Source organism: Aythya ferina, assembly GCF_964211825.1.
Source record: "Aythya ferina genome assembly, chromosome: Z".
Lineage (NCBI taxonomy): Eukaryota > Metazoa > Chordata > Aves > Anseriformes > Anatidae > Aythya > Aythya ferina.
In genome coordinates, this window is record NC_140299.1 from 50,306,302 (window position 1) to 50,319,103 (window position 12,802).

The 12,802-nt window shown below is 37.5% G+C and overlaps 1 long non-coding RNA gene across 1 annotated transcript; it reads right to left on the reverse strand.

Annotated features, from left to right (window-relative positions):
- Positions 1-5,959: 5,959 nt before the first annotated feature.
- On the reverse strand, positions 5,960-12,426 carry LOC311427443. The gene is made up of 3 exons (XR_014687365.1): positions 11,818-12,426; positions 7,380-7,525; positions 5,960-7,262 (listed from the first exon to the last, which is right to left on the reverse strand). It is a non-coding gene; the product is annotated as an uncharacterized lncRNA (long non-coding RNA).
- Positions 12,427-12,802: the final 376 nt, after the last annotated feature.

A 12,802-nucleotide genomic window follows, 5' to 3' on the forward strand; every position in this document is an offset into this window, starting at 1 on the left:
ATTTTAACAATGGACATTATATGAATGAACGTGTATTTATGGACAAACACCCACCCACATTCTACTGTTTTTGTTGTTGTTTGTTTGTTTTTCATCTCTAACATGTTTTTTAAAAAGTCTCCTAAGCTAATAATACTTCAGGAACTCAGATTAATATTTCAGGAACATTGGATTTGGAGGTGCCCACTGTAAGCATCACTAAGGTGATGAGAAAGTATTTAATTCCTCACAAGAAACTGAAACACTTAAAGATATTCTAAACTTCCTCACCATATTTCTTCTTACTTAACAAGTTCACACAAATTGTAACTAAGTCTTAAAGTGACAAAAAATTTAGCTTCTCAAATATGCTTATAAACAAGATACCACATGTAATTACTGTGTGATTTATAGCTACTTCCAAAAATAAGAAAAGAAACTTCCGCTGAATGTCCATTCTGGAGTCTTTGGGGTAGAAAGGGAGGCGATCACCAGAAAAGTAATAGAGTTGTGTATGGAGTAGATATATTCCCATATAATATATGGGGATTATAATCTTATATTAATAATAATAAAATATAAATTAAGACTTTTAATCCAAAAGTTATTTTCCTAGAGAGTAACCATTCCTCAACTTCACCCTGGTACAAACAGCTCCAGAAAATCATAAAAATAAAATGCCTCTATCTATTAAATAGCAGAGCAGCAATCCATTATAAATCTGCCTCTGCTGACCCAAGTTTCAGGGATTTAGACTTAGAATCCACATATACCTGAAAGCTGAAAGGCAGTGAGTGCAGAGCAATTAGTGCCTCTGAGAAACGTCTCTACAAGGGCACGGCATTCCAGATGCACAAGAAAAGCATGACAAACTGCAAGTTAGACAGTTAAATTCATAGAATCATAAAATATCCTGAGCTGGTGGGGACCCACAAGGATCTTCAACTCCTGACTCTGCACAGGACTACCAAAAAATTAAACCACGTGCCTGACGGCGTTGGCCAAATGTGTCTTGGTATACCTGTCCTTGGGGATGCTTGCGGGGACACTGGGACCACTGGTGCCTCTACAGGTGCCCTCAGTGTCCCCACACCCTTGTCCCTGGGGACATTAGGACCCCCCCCCATAGCCTTCAGTCTTCAGAGACTTCAGTCTCTGGCAAACATGGGTGACCCCTGTCACCCCTATGTCTTGGGGCAGACATATTGTTCCCTATCTGGGGAGGCATACTGTCACCACCCTGGGGATTCCAGGACCCTCAGTGTCCCCACCCCAGGGTTCCTACAGGATGAGGGACCCTAGTTACCACAACACCCATCCCTAGAGAAATGGGAATCCCATTCCTCTGAGCCTTTGGTCTAATTGAATTATTATAAAATAACAAAGAAAAAACATACTAGCAAACAGATAAAATTGTTCTTACATTTATTTTTTTTGCCTGAAACTGTTCTGTAACACAGAAAAAACAAAACAAAGCAAAAAACAAAAACAAAAACAAAACAAAACAAAACAAAAAAACAGGAGTTAAAAAGATAATTCCAGAAAAGCTACATTTCTTTTTCTTTTTTTTTTTTTTTTTTTTTTTTTTTTTTAATTTGTTACCGTAAAATGTTTTTCTATATTTTTGGAATAGGTATTTTTACTCATATTTCTATATTTTACTATTACCATCAAAGATGTTTTCTTCCCTAGTTGATATTCATTTACCAAATTCATGGATTGGACTCTTCTCACAGAAATTGTTTTCATCAAATAGTTTTTTTCTTGTCTTCTCTAAGAGAAAAATAAAAGATGATAAACATGTAATTTCAAGTTTTGAAGGAGTTATTATAAAGATTATTTTATTTTATTAATATATATTTTAATAATGAAGCTTTTAAGTCTATGAATAATATGGTTATAGCAACAGAAGTCTTCTCCCAGTGAAGTAAATGAGAAATATTATACCATGTTTAATGGGTTTTGGTTAAAGCCCTCAACTGAATGACCTCACAGCTTGTTTCTAGAAAAGCAAGGTATTTCATGGAATAAAACCAATGCTCTTTTGCACAGTAACAACTGCATGACAAAAAATGTATTTAACATGTCTATTTTACTTGAATGATAATTTAGAATACAGAGAACAGATGGATTCTGTGAAAAATTATCTCATAAGTGCTCACATCCTGACAGCATGTCAATTCCCAGTGGAATCAAAGCATGTCTTTCTATTTATTTAACAGAAATTCATTTTGTACACTGTAATGATGTATACTTTACAGGTGTCTATGAGTATCCTTTCTATTTCAGGTCTTCCATAACAAGCTGAAAGGAACCCTTTTTATATCATAGCCACCTTTTTCCTATCTGACATCACAGACAGCAGCATATTACAATGCACAAAGCCATGTTATAATGCCTCTATAAGAGAAAAACTCTCCAGATAATAGGAGGCAATGCACCATCACTTCACTGAAATCATTTTATAATTGCCACCTCTTGCTCTCCTACCAGTGCATTGCTTTTGATGTATGTGCTGTCAGTGTCACAGTGACCTTGCAGCTACAGCCTGTCCCCCCTGGAACTGAAGCCCCTGTAGGCTGTGTCATATGCAACAACAGGCAAACAGATGTCTGGCTGACGTGACACCTTTGCTTTGGGGTTTGTTGCTATTTTAGAGTCCTATGGTAGTTTCTTATCTCCTAGCAGCCACTTAAGGAAAGGCAGTGGGCTATCAACTGCAGGGGCAGTTCTTCACTATTACACAGCCAGGTCAGGGCTTAAGCTCTTAAAATTTAACATTTAGCAAGAGAACTATCTTCCATTTCACTGATAACCTCATTATTTCATAGAGAATAAAATGTTGTTTTCATGCCTTCTGCTTGTTCTCTTAATCAAACTGGCTTTTGGAGGTGATCAATCTGCTTTATTTCTTGTCAGGATGGTGCAATTTTTAGACTCACTGCAAATCGTCCACAAAAGTGCTAAGATTATCATTTTCAAGGAAGCATGCTGATACTAGGCAATTTGCATGAACCTTTGTCCCATGAGTCAAGGCAGAGACTACTTCCCATCTGTTCACAAGTAGGAAGGAATCAGTTCAGGCTTTGGCTTTCAACCTAGCAGATGTCTCAGCTGCTCTCCATCTCTCATGCACTGCAAAGGACAAGAGAACAACAGCTGGGCCAATTGAAAAGGTATTTTTGTTCTAGCTGGGGAATAAAAATCTGCTACTCTACTTGGCGGAACTGAAACAGACAGACAAGCAGAAACTACTGTGCATTACAAGAGGCATAATATCATTGGGGAGCAAGTCCTGCAGAAGAGGATTAGGAGAAAAGACATATTGAGTCAGATACATAGCTCCAAAGAGGCACTCCAAAAGCTCAGGCAGATGCTGGTTTCTAAATTGACTTCCAAATATAGCTTATTTAGGACTGAACCCATGGAAAAAGTACACCAGAAGTGATCTTTACCCCATAGAAGATGCTGGGGGAACATCAATTTTCATAAAGGAAAATATTTCTTTAGAAAAGTTTTGAGCTTTCATAATGAAAGGAACTGTCATGACTCAACCCACACTCAATCATCTGTGACAAAGCTGGTGAACACATTCAGCTTCAGTATTATATTATTTTGCTTTTGGGGACAGCATACTTCAGATAGAATATTTAATGGGCACAGCCTTATTTTAGCTGATCAGAGCCATGTGTCTTTCCAGTAAGGTCTTTCCATTTGGTTCAGTCATTGGTCTGCAGCATACGATTTCTCCAAATACCTTAGGATTAGAAAGTGATATATCTATTTCCAAGAAATATATATAGTTTTTTTTCATAACAAGCCTGATGTATCACTTCCCTCAAACTAATAAAGTAGCTATGTGTGAATTTTGTATAACACTGGGGTGTATTTTTTTAATATATTTTGTGCTTTGCAAAACCTTTTCCTAACATTCATATATCAAACCTGTGTTTCTTACACATATTTTTAAAATCACATGGCTAAGAAAACTTCAGTCCAAAGTTTCACCTATCCTCTAGAATGCTTATTCTTTCTATTCCAAGGTGAATTATAAAGAAAAAAAAAAAAAAGAAAAAAAAAAAGGAAACTTTTTCATTGCCTTTGAGGAAAAAGTGTCTCCTGGGTACCACAGCTGCTTTAGGAAAGTGGTAAATTGCTGCAGCAAAGCAGTTTTGGTAGGCTAGCTACCATGCCTATGGTAAAAGTGACACAAGCAGTTGGCAAAAGGAGTAAGTTTGCTGGTGTTGCAATGAAGGACTAGGGCACAGTGCCATGGCTTGCTCTAAGTGACTGGAGATTCACAGTTCACTTTCAACAAAGCAATGACTGTATGGAAATCAAATTTGGAAAGGAACATATTTCTGTACAATTAGATTTGATCACAATCTGTAAATTCAAAGCTTGAATTTACAGACACATAGCTAAGACACATATCTAACACTCCTGATCTGGTTGATTTAAAATTCTGTGTATAGTATCACAGTCTTCCAAAATTCCAAAAAAAATGAATCAAGATTTCCGTATTTCATAAGTCATAGGTAGAAGTACCATTTATTGAAAATTCAAGTAAGATTTCACACTCTAGGGAAGTGCTGAATACTTAAAATTTTTAAACGAATTTTATTTTGCAAAAACATGAGATTCCAAATTAAATATTCGATGGTAGATCAACACTAACTTTGCCAACAAAAGTGAAGTACAAGATAACAAACTGCCTTCAAACACTTTCATATTTTTAGTCAAGAATGTGAAGTGAAAGAATGTTAAAAGACTATTCTATGAAGTACTCTTCTACAGTTAATAACCAAACAGACTAACACATTTTTAGCTTTGAAATTAAACAGTGTATAGTAATAAAAGTGCATAGAACTAATGCTTTCTGAAGGGGAGAGGGGAGAAGGTGAGTCCTCTCAAAATTCACTAAGAAGTCAAAATGACAAAAAGTCAAAAGTCTTTTTGACATTCAGCAAAATGCAACTATAAAATTAGTTGTCTTGCCTGCAACAGAGAACCTTAGCATGTCCACATGCTTTGCCATGGGGCAGTGACTTACAAAGTCATTTTACAGACCGTCAAGTCATAACTTCTCTACCTCAGACTGCAACCTCAGATTCTCCTCAAAACACTTCTTACCTTTACTTATAGCATCTGAATACCACTGAACATCCCTTGAAAGAAATAGAGAAGTTCAAACAGACTGCAAGCCTGCAGCAAAATTATTCTTTCCTCCTGCTGAATGTAGTGATGAAATCTTCCATCAATTCAACATGCTGTAATCCAGTTCCTGTGGCTTCATTGGTGAGAAAATTAGTCTTATTTTCACAGCACACCAGCAGCTACAGATGCTAGAACTTTCAGTATTCATTATGCCTGCTTTCCTTTGGCACCTTTTATGCTGCACAGTCTTGTTCCAAGCTTTTTTATGGGTTTCAACCACAATGGCACAATGGTATATGTTTACTGGCATACCAAATGATCTTTGAATATAGTATAGATTTACTTTTACAATATGGAAGGGAAGGGAAGTTTTGCTTTGCTCTTGCAATGTTTTGCTATGTTTTCCAGTATAGGTACCAAATGCCCAAAGCAACATCTGCTTATCACAAGCCTCCTATTGATCTCCATTAAGAGAATGCTATATCTGAACAGCACGCTGGTATGTTCTTTCACCTATCAGAGAGATGGGGTGATAGCCAGCTGATGACAACTAATAATGATTCCACAAGATGATATCTGTTACATATGAGACCATCTGTGGGTCACACAAGACAAGGAGGTAAACTCTGTGCCAAAGATTGTAACTATAAATGGCATGTTTGGCCTAAAGAAACATCCTCCAAACATCTTTAGTATCTCTGAGGTCTTCATAAACTCTATTTTATAAGAGGTTATAAACATTTATTTCAAGCCTTGCAGTATTTGAATCACTGTTTCAAAGCTACAGCAATGTAGTAAGGTTTGGATTATTTTCTTGCTCTGACTAAGCAAAGAACATTTCATAGTCAGCTGAGAAGGGGTGAAAACTTTCAAATTGTACTTAGATGCCTAAGTCACAGTACAAAAAAGTTAGATCACATCCAACATTTATCTCAGCAAGACAAATCTAAAATGATACAGGAAAATCCAAAAATAATTTCAACAGTGTTAATATGGTGGAAGTAAGTAAATGATCTAACTATCCTCTCTAGAAGTTGTTATTTTCAAGTATTCCAAAAGTAGGAAAAGAAGTCAAAAGGATTGGGACTAGATACTAGTGGCCAGCACCACGAGTAAATGTCTGCACAGTTCCTCTCACCTGAGTTGCCATACTGTGAGGCAAGAATGGCTCACCTGCCAGTGAATCTGTTCCTGAACCTTTGTAGTCCAGAACATTAAACATATTATTACATCTCAGATGTTTTAAGTGACTAAGAAGGAAAAAAATATCCAAAATCAAATTAACCAGAGGAATGGAAGACAGTTTTTTTCCTTGGAACTCAGACTGCTCATGAATATGAAATTCCTTTTTGGTGATATTTGGTAGCATCCCAGCCTACACTGCTTTTAGAAAATTTAGGCAACCCAGATGGCCTTTTTTTTTTTTTTTTTAATTTAAAAATTCACACTGCTCACACCATTCTTTCTACAAGTATCTGCCTTCCAACTCACTTCAGTTGTTCAGTTGCTACTAATGACAATAGTGAAGTGAAACTGAGTGCAGAAATCTGCTTTCAAAGGAAGAAAAAACAATTAGTAATTGCCTTGGATTAGAAAATTCTCCTTGACACATGTTCTGAAGCAGCTATAATTTTATTTATCATGAGCATTGATAATGAGAGTCATCATGGACTAATTGTGGGCTAATTGTGGACTACTCTTTCTTTCTTCCTTAGAGAGAACCAACTATAGAAAACAGTCTAGGATTTAGTACAGTAGTCACAAGTCCCTAGCCCATCTATAAACATAGCACAATAAGTTTATGTAGTCAGAGATGTCTCCAGCTGAAATTCCCACCTTCAGCAGCTTTACTTCAGCAGCTTTATTGGCTTATATAAGTATCAATGGGTTATGTAGAAAACTGTGTTCAAGCTGCAATTTATAAACTTGGAAGTGTGATCACACTGGTTCATTGAGGTAAGAACTCTAGGCCAGAGTAGAATGGGAGTTCTGAAGATTTCTCTCTCTCTCTCTCTCAATCTCTCTCTCTTTTTTTTTTTTTTTCCCCCACAAGAAGCAGAACTGTATAGTCATTTAAGTGAGCCAGCCATGGGACATCTCCAAATTCTTTTTCCACCCGTAAACACCTGAAATGAGAGAGGGAGGGAAGACATCAGCTTGAGTTCTTTCTGGCTGCCAGAATGCAAACAGCATTTCAATACATTCTTAAGTGGAGGAAGATTTTAGAAACTGCTGAGCATTACCCACAACAGCTGCAAGATTGATCCAGAGCCTCAATTTTCTTGCTTCTCATCTCCTGTGATCCAGAGGGGGAGTCCAGTGCCATAACTAGCACACCAAACACTTCCACTTTAAATCTACTAATATAAAGCATACTTTCCAGAAGAACCTACAAAATAAATGACAATTGATAGGATTTCTGTTGTGAGCAGAACCCACTCTATGATAGACTTTTCCAGCACTGTTTCCTACATTCTCACTGAGGAGTTCAGAGGCTCCAGCCGAGAACACAAGGGCTGTAGTTCATACTTTAGTGACATCAAAGAGGCAAAAGTGACTCCAAACTCTGGTCCAAAGTACTTCTAGTAGTCAACAGCCAAGTTTGAGATGAAACCTGTAAAGCTATCTGTAAGTTTGTCATTACGTGCAGAAGACTGACTGCCAAAGACATGTTTCCCCAGACAGCAAAACTAAAAGGGCCGTGTTTTTTTGTTTGTGCAGATTCTTCTTTTTACGTACACCACAGCAGTTCCGCTTCATAACTCTCCTTTTGCCCATATCCTCTATTTCTTCCTTCTTTTCCTAGTTCCCTTCTGCAGATGTAAAAGAACCAGGTGCACCAACTAGTGCGTTCTCTCCCTTGTACCTTTTGTTTCTGTGGAAATTTTTCTACAAGATTGTTGCTCCCATTTTGAATTTCACTGAAAAAATAAAACTGGATTAAAAAAGTAAGGGAGATAGGCATCGTAAGTGCACAAGCTTAGTTTCTTAACTAACCATAAAAACTAAAGTTTCTACAATAGTGAGATGTATTCAGCCAACTCAGTCACTCTCTAAACAGGAGGGAGTAATTCTGGTTGTGAAACCTTGATTAAGCAATATATCAGTTCAACAGGCAGCTTTTTTTTATGTGTCTTTGTCTAAAGAGAGATTTCTGGCAAGTATGTGTGCTGGGCATAGATTTTTTCCACGTCCTCACAGCAAATTCTAGGAATACAACACTGTCTTGTTTCCCACCCTTTCCCACCCCCTTTTGGTTGACTTTTCAGGGGTTTTGTTTGCATTTTAAGGAATTCATATTTCATTGACTTACACATTGTTAAGCTCTATTACATTGTTCTTCCTAATTAGTGTTTTCTTCCTACAGCTTCAAGGCAACCAAACTGAAGTTCATTATTTAAAACAGAGGTTTACACAGCAGAAGATTCACAAGACTTGGACAATTGATACCATATTTATCTGAACAGTTGCTGTTTCAATCAGCAATTTCTGAAAAACAGGGATCACAGGATTCCTTTAATGTAAGTTTCTTCTTAATGTAGTTCAAGCAAATCTAAAATCTTAGATCAAATGGGTCAGCATTTTTATCCAAGTTATAGGGAAAGAACAACAGCTATTTAACTGTCTGTTTTGATAGCCAGTCTGCTAAGTGACTGAAAAGAAACTATAGGAATAAAATTACTGAAGTGTGCTGATACAAAAGAAGAAACTTGTTATTTCACTAAAGACAAAAGCAACACTTATCTCCTTCGTCTTTTCCTAGCTATGTCATTCTGTTACGTGCTTTTTAGACATCAGATTTTCAGATTGTGTTTTAGTAGCTAAAACACAACTGCTTACTGCAGTAAAACTGAGGCTGAGCCTACAATGTAAAATTCAGTTTTGCTTTGCAATTGGTTGGCATTTGTGGTAGGTTTTCACAGCATAAATATTAGTGCCTTTTCAAAGTGCCTTAAAAAAAAGTTCTGACAGTGTAATTTTACAAGGAAAGTGGGTGAGGTTTTAAAATATGAACAGAGAATCAATTTAAGTAAAAATAACAAAGGGGCCAATGGTCTGGTAGAAGCTACAAAACTTTAGTACAGCAGTCTCCACTGTTAAATAACACTAATATAATAATTGTTCAGGCATAGTTCTAGAAATTCATTACTTTTCTATTCACTAAGTGTATCTATACGAACCATAAACACACATTTGTGAAGCACCACTATATTATAGACCTACAGATGGGCATTCAGTAAACCACTGTGAAAGTAAAAAAAAAAAAAAAAAAAAAAAAAAAAATCACCTTAAATTTCTGCTAATTTTAATATGTAATGGACCTAGGAGAAACAGTTTCTGCAGACAAGCTGACTTAAAAAGCATAAAATTGAACTATTTAGAAAAGTGTTGTGTCCAGTTAGACTATCTCATACGTACAGTATTTAAAATTTAAAAATGGCACTAATAGAGAAAGACCAGTATTTACTTAACACATGCATCCTCACTCACACACACCAGTTTGGGCCATCTGTATGGCAAAATAAGTAAACTGAGAGCCCTGAGATGGAGAATTAGTCACATTAAAATTGAAATTAATTTTATTTACTAGACATGTGCTGCTTTCAAGCTTAAAAAAAAAATCTACTGTTAAGTATATGCAGTTATATATATGTGCCAAGAATTCTGCCTGTTTCTGATGGCTGTGGACATGAAGGATCATTTTCTCCTTCAGCTTTACCTAGTTAACATTGACTTAGCTTATTGATTAAGAAGTGCGGGAAAATGATGATCTCGTAAGTTTTACATACAGAATATGTACAGATAGAAATGATAACCACCGTAAGGCCCATACAGAACAAACATTATTTTGACCAATATGCAGGATTTACCAAATAAGTTCACAGCTAAAAATGTTTAAACAACTACTGCTATTAGTTCATTAAACAAAATAGATATGTTAAGGAAATTTATCAATCCTGTTGTATCATTTGCCATCTTTATCAATATTCCTTGTCTAAAGCTCTCTAAAGCTTTCAACATTGTTCACTAGAACATATATGTGGTTGTTTTTTTTTTTGACTGTCTTTATGTAAAAACATGCCCTGTTAAATTCTTTCTCCTTCAGCTTTTAAACTGAGGAAGATAGGAAAAGGAAAGGATTATTTTAGTAGAAAACTACTCAATGTTTAAAGAGTAGGAAATTCTCAGAAATGTTTGAAGCACACATAAATTTTCATAGTAACCATAAAAAAAGCCAAGAAGCTGAAGAAAGTTATCTGAAGGCAAGCAATAAGTGAGTGTTTGGAGGAAAGGAGTCAGAATGGAAGAATCGTAGAATCACAGAATCATTAAGGTTGGAAAAGACCTCCAAGGCATCTGGTCCCACCATCACCCTACTACCAATGTCACCCACTAAACCATGTCCCTAAGCACTGCACCCAACCTTTCCTTGAACACCCCCAGGGATAGTGACTCTACCACCTCCCTGGGCAACCCGTTCCAGTGCCTGACTACTCTTTCTGAGAAGAAATGTGTCCTAATTTCCCACCTAAACCTTCCATGGCACAACTTGAGGCCATTCCCTCTAGTCCCATCACTAGTTATCTGCAAGAAGAGGCTGACACTCAGCTCCCCACAGCTTCCTTTTACGTAGCTGTAGAGAGCAATGAGGTCTCCCCTGAGCCTCCTCTTACCCAGACTAAACAACCCCAGCTCCCTCAGCCGCTCCTCACAGGACTTGTGTTCCAGGCCCTTCACTAGCTTTGTAGCCCTTCTCTGGACATGCTCCAGCACCTCGATGTCCTTCTTGTAGTGAGGGGCCCAAAGCTGAACACAGTACTCAAGGTGTGTCCTCACCAGAGCAGAGTACAAGGGAACAATTGGAATACATTGGCTAACAGAAAATACAATGTTTAAACTGGTGCAGAGAGGAGTACAGAAATCAATGTTGAACAGGATCAGGTAAAAAAACCTCAGCAGACCTTTCTGAGAAACAGTCATAGCAGAAGCACCGTAAATGATCTGTAGCAAGAGTGCTTGCTAGTATGTATGGCCATAATAGCCCTGTGCTGAACAATGGTTGAAAGCTGAAGATAAGGTAGGGAAAAGAATTAGTCAAAAACAACAACAAAAGCTAGAAACCTAGTCACTTATGAGGAAACTGATGATGATAAAGAAAACAAGGAGACTGTAAACAGGCAAAAAACAAAGATGATGGGGCACTACCCATGCACATCACATTTCTACTCCTAAAAGAACCAAGAATTGCAGAACTGTCTACTGTAAGGATATTTTTTGGAGAATAATATGATTAACATAAGTTCACAGCAATGGGGAATCAGTCACTCTTTTTCACCAAGTAAGTTCTTTCCTGTGAGGATTACTGTTCTGCCCACTGCATTATAGTTATGTGCTCCAACAAAGATCACTTTAAATCATCACCTACAAAAACTGTTTAGCTTTTTGGTAATTTGAGACTAGCTGTTGCAGAAAAAAATGGAACATCATGTATGACAGAAAATGCTCCTCACATAGAGGAGATGAATTCATTACAGACAAGGCAGAAGAACAATAGACTCACTGTTGAAGAAAGGCATAAATAATTGAGAATGTCTGCAAAGGGACTAATTTCTCAGAGAAACTGGCTTTTAGCCACTTGTAAATTAAGTGCGAAGAGCACAGAAGTAAGAGCAAACAAACCTGAAATTATCAGGAAAAGGAACAGCCAAATACTGGTTCCATTCAGGCAGTCAGGATATTAGCCCTAGCTCTAGGTGAATCATAGCACAAACATTTTCTATGAGTTTGTAACAGCAGACTACAATCTTGTTTCTCTGTTTGACCTCTGTGTGTGTGTATATATGTGCATACGTGCACATAGGCCTGTGCACACATGTATATTCAAAATCAGGCATACTTCAGCATCCAGTACATGAGTATAGGATACTATTCATAATCTCCATCTTACTCCCAGAAAGTCCAGTCTGGAGGAACACGTTCCACAACAGCTATGTATTCAAGCCCATATGTATCTTCATAGATTGTGCTCACAGCTTCCTAGCCTCATGCAAGCTCTCCTATACTTCAAAACCTCACAGCCCTTTTCTTCCAAGAGCTGAATCTTGGAAGTCTCCAACAGAAGGCTCCATCTACTGGGACCCTCACTGCCTTTAAGCTGCAGGAAACTTGAGACTCATTTGTCCTGGAGTCTAGACCCCTTTTGCTGATGCTATAGAGAAAAAAAAAAAAATCCAGACAAATTTAGAACAGTTCTGTCTTTCTCAGGAAGATCTGCCCACTCTGAGAGTGGGCAAGCCCATGTCTGTAAGCACCTTTCACTCTCCCCCCCCCCCCCCTTTTTTTTTTTTTTTTCTTTTTTTTGCCTCCCACATGGGTTGTAGGAGGAAAGAGGAGAAAAGCAAAAAAGAAAAAGGAAGAGCAACCAGTACTATCTCTGGAGGTGACACATAGATCCTGTCTGTGGGCCTCTCAGCCCGGTTTCTGCTTTCTGAAAGAGTAAGATGTTCATGCTGCTTTATCAGTGTAACTGCTGGGAGCAGAGAGTTCACAGCCTGTCCTCTGTGGAGGACATGCAGGTCCTGACAATTTACCTAGTCCACAAGCAATAGTCCTTCTTACTCCACAGAGTTACAGCTCACCATCAGCCTTGATGCAAAGCTCATAG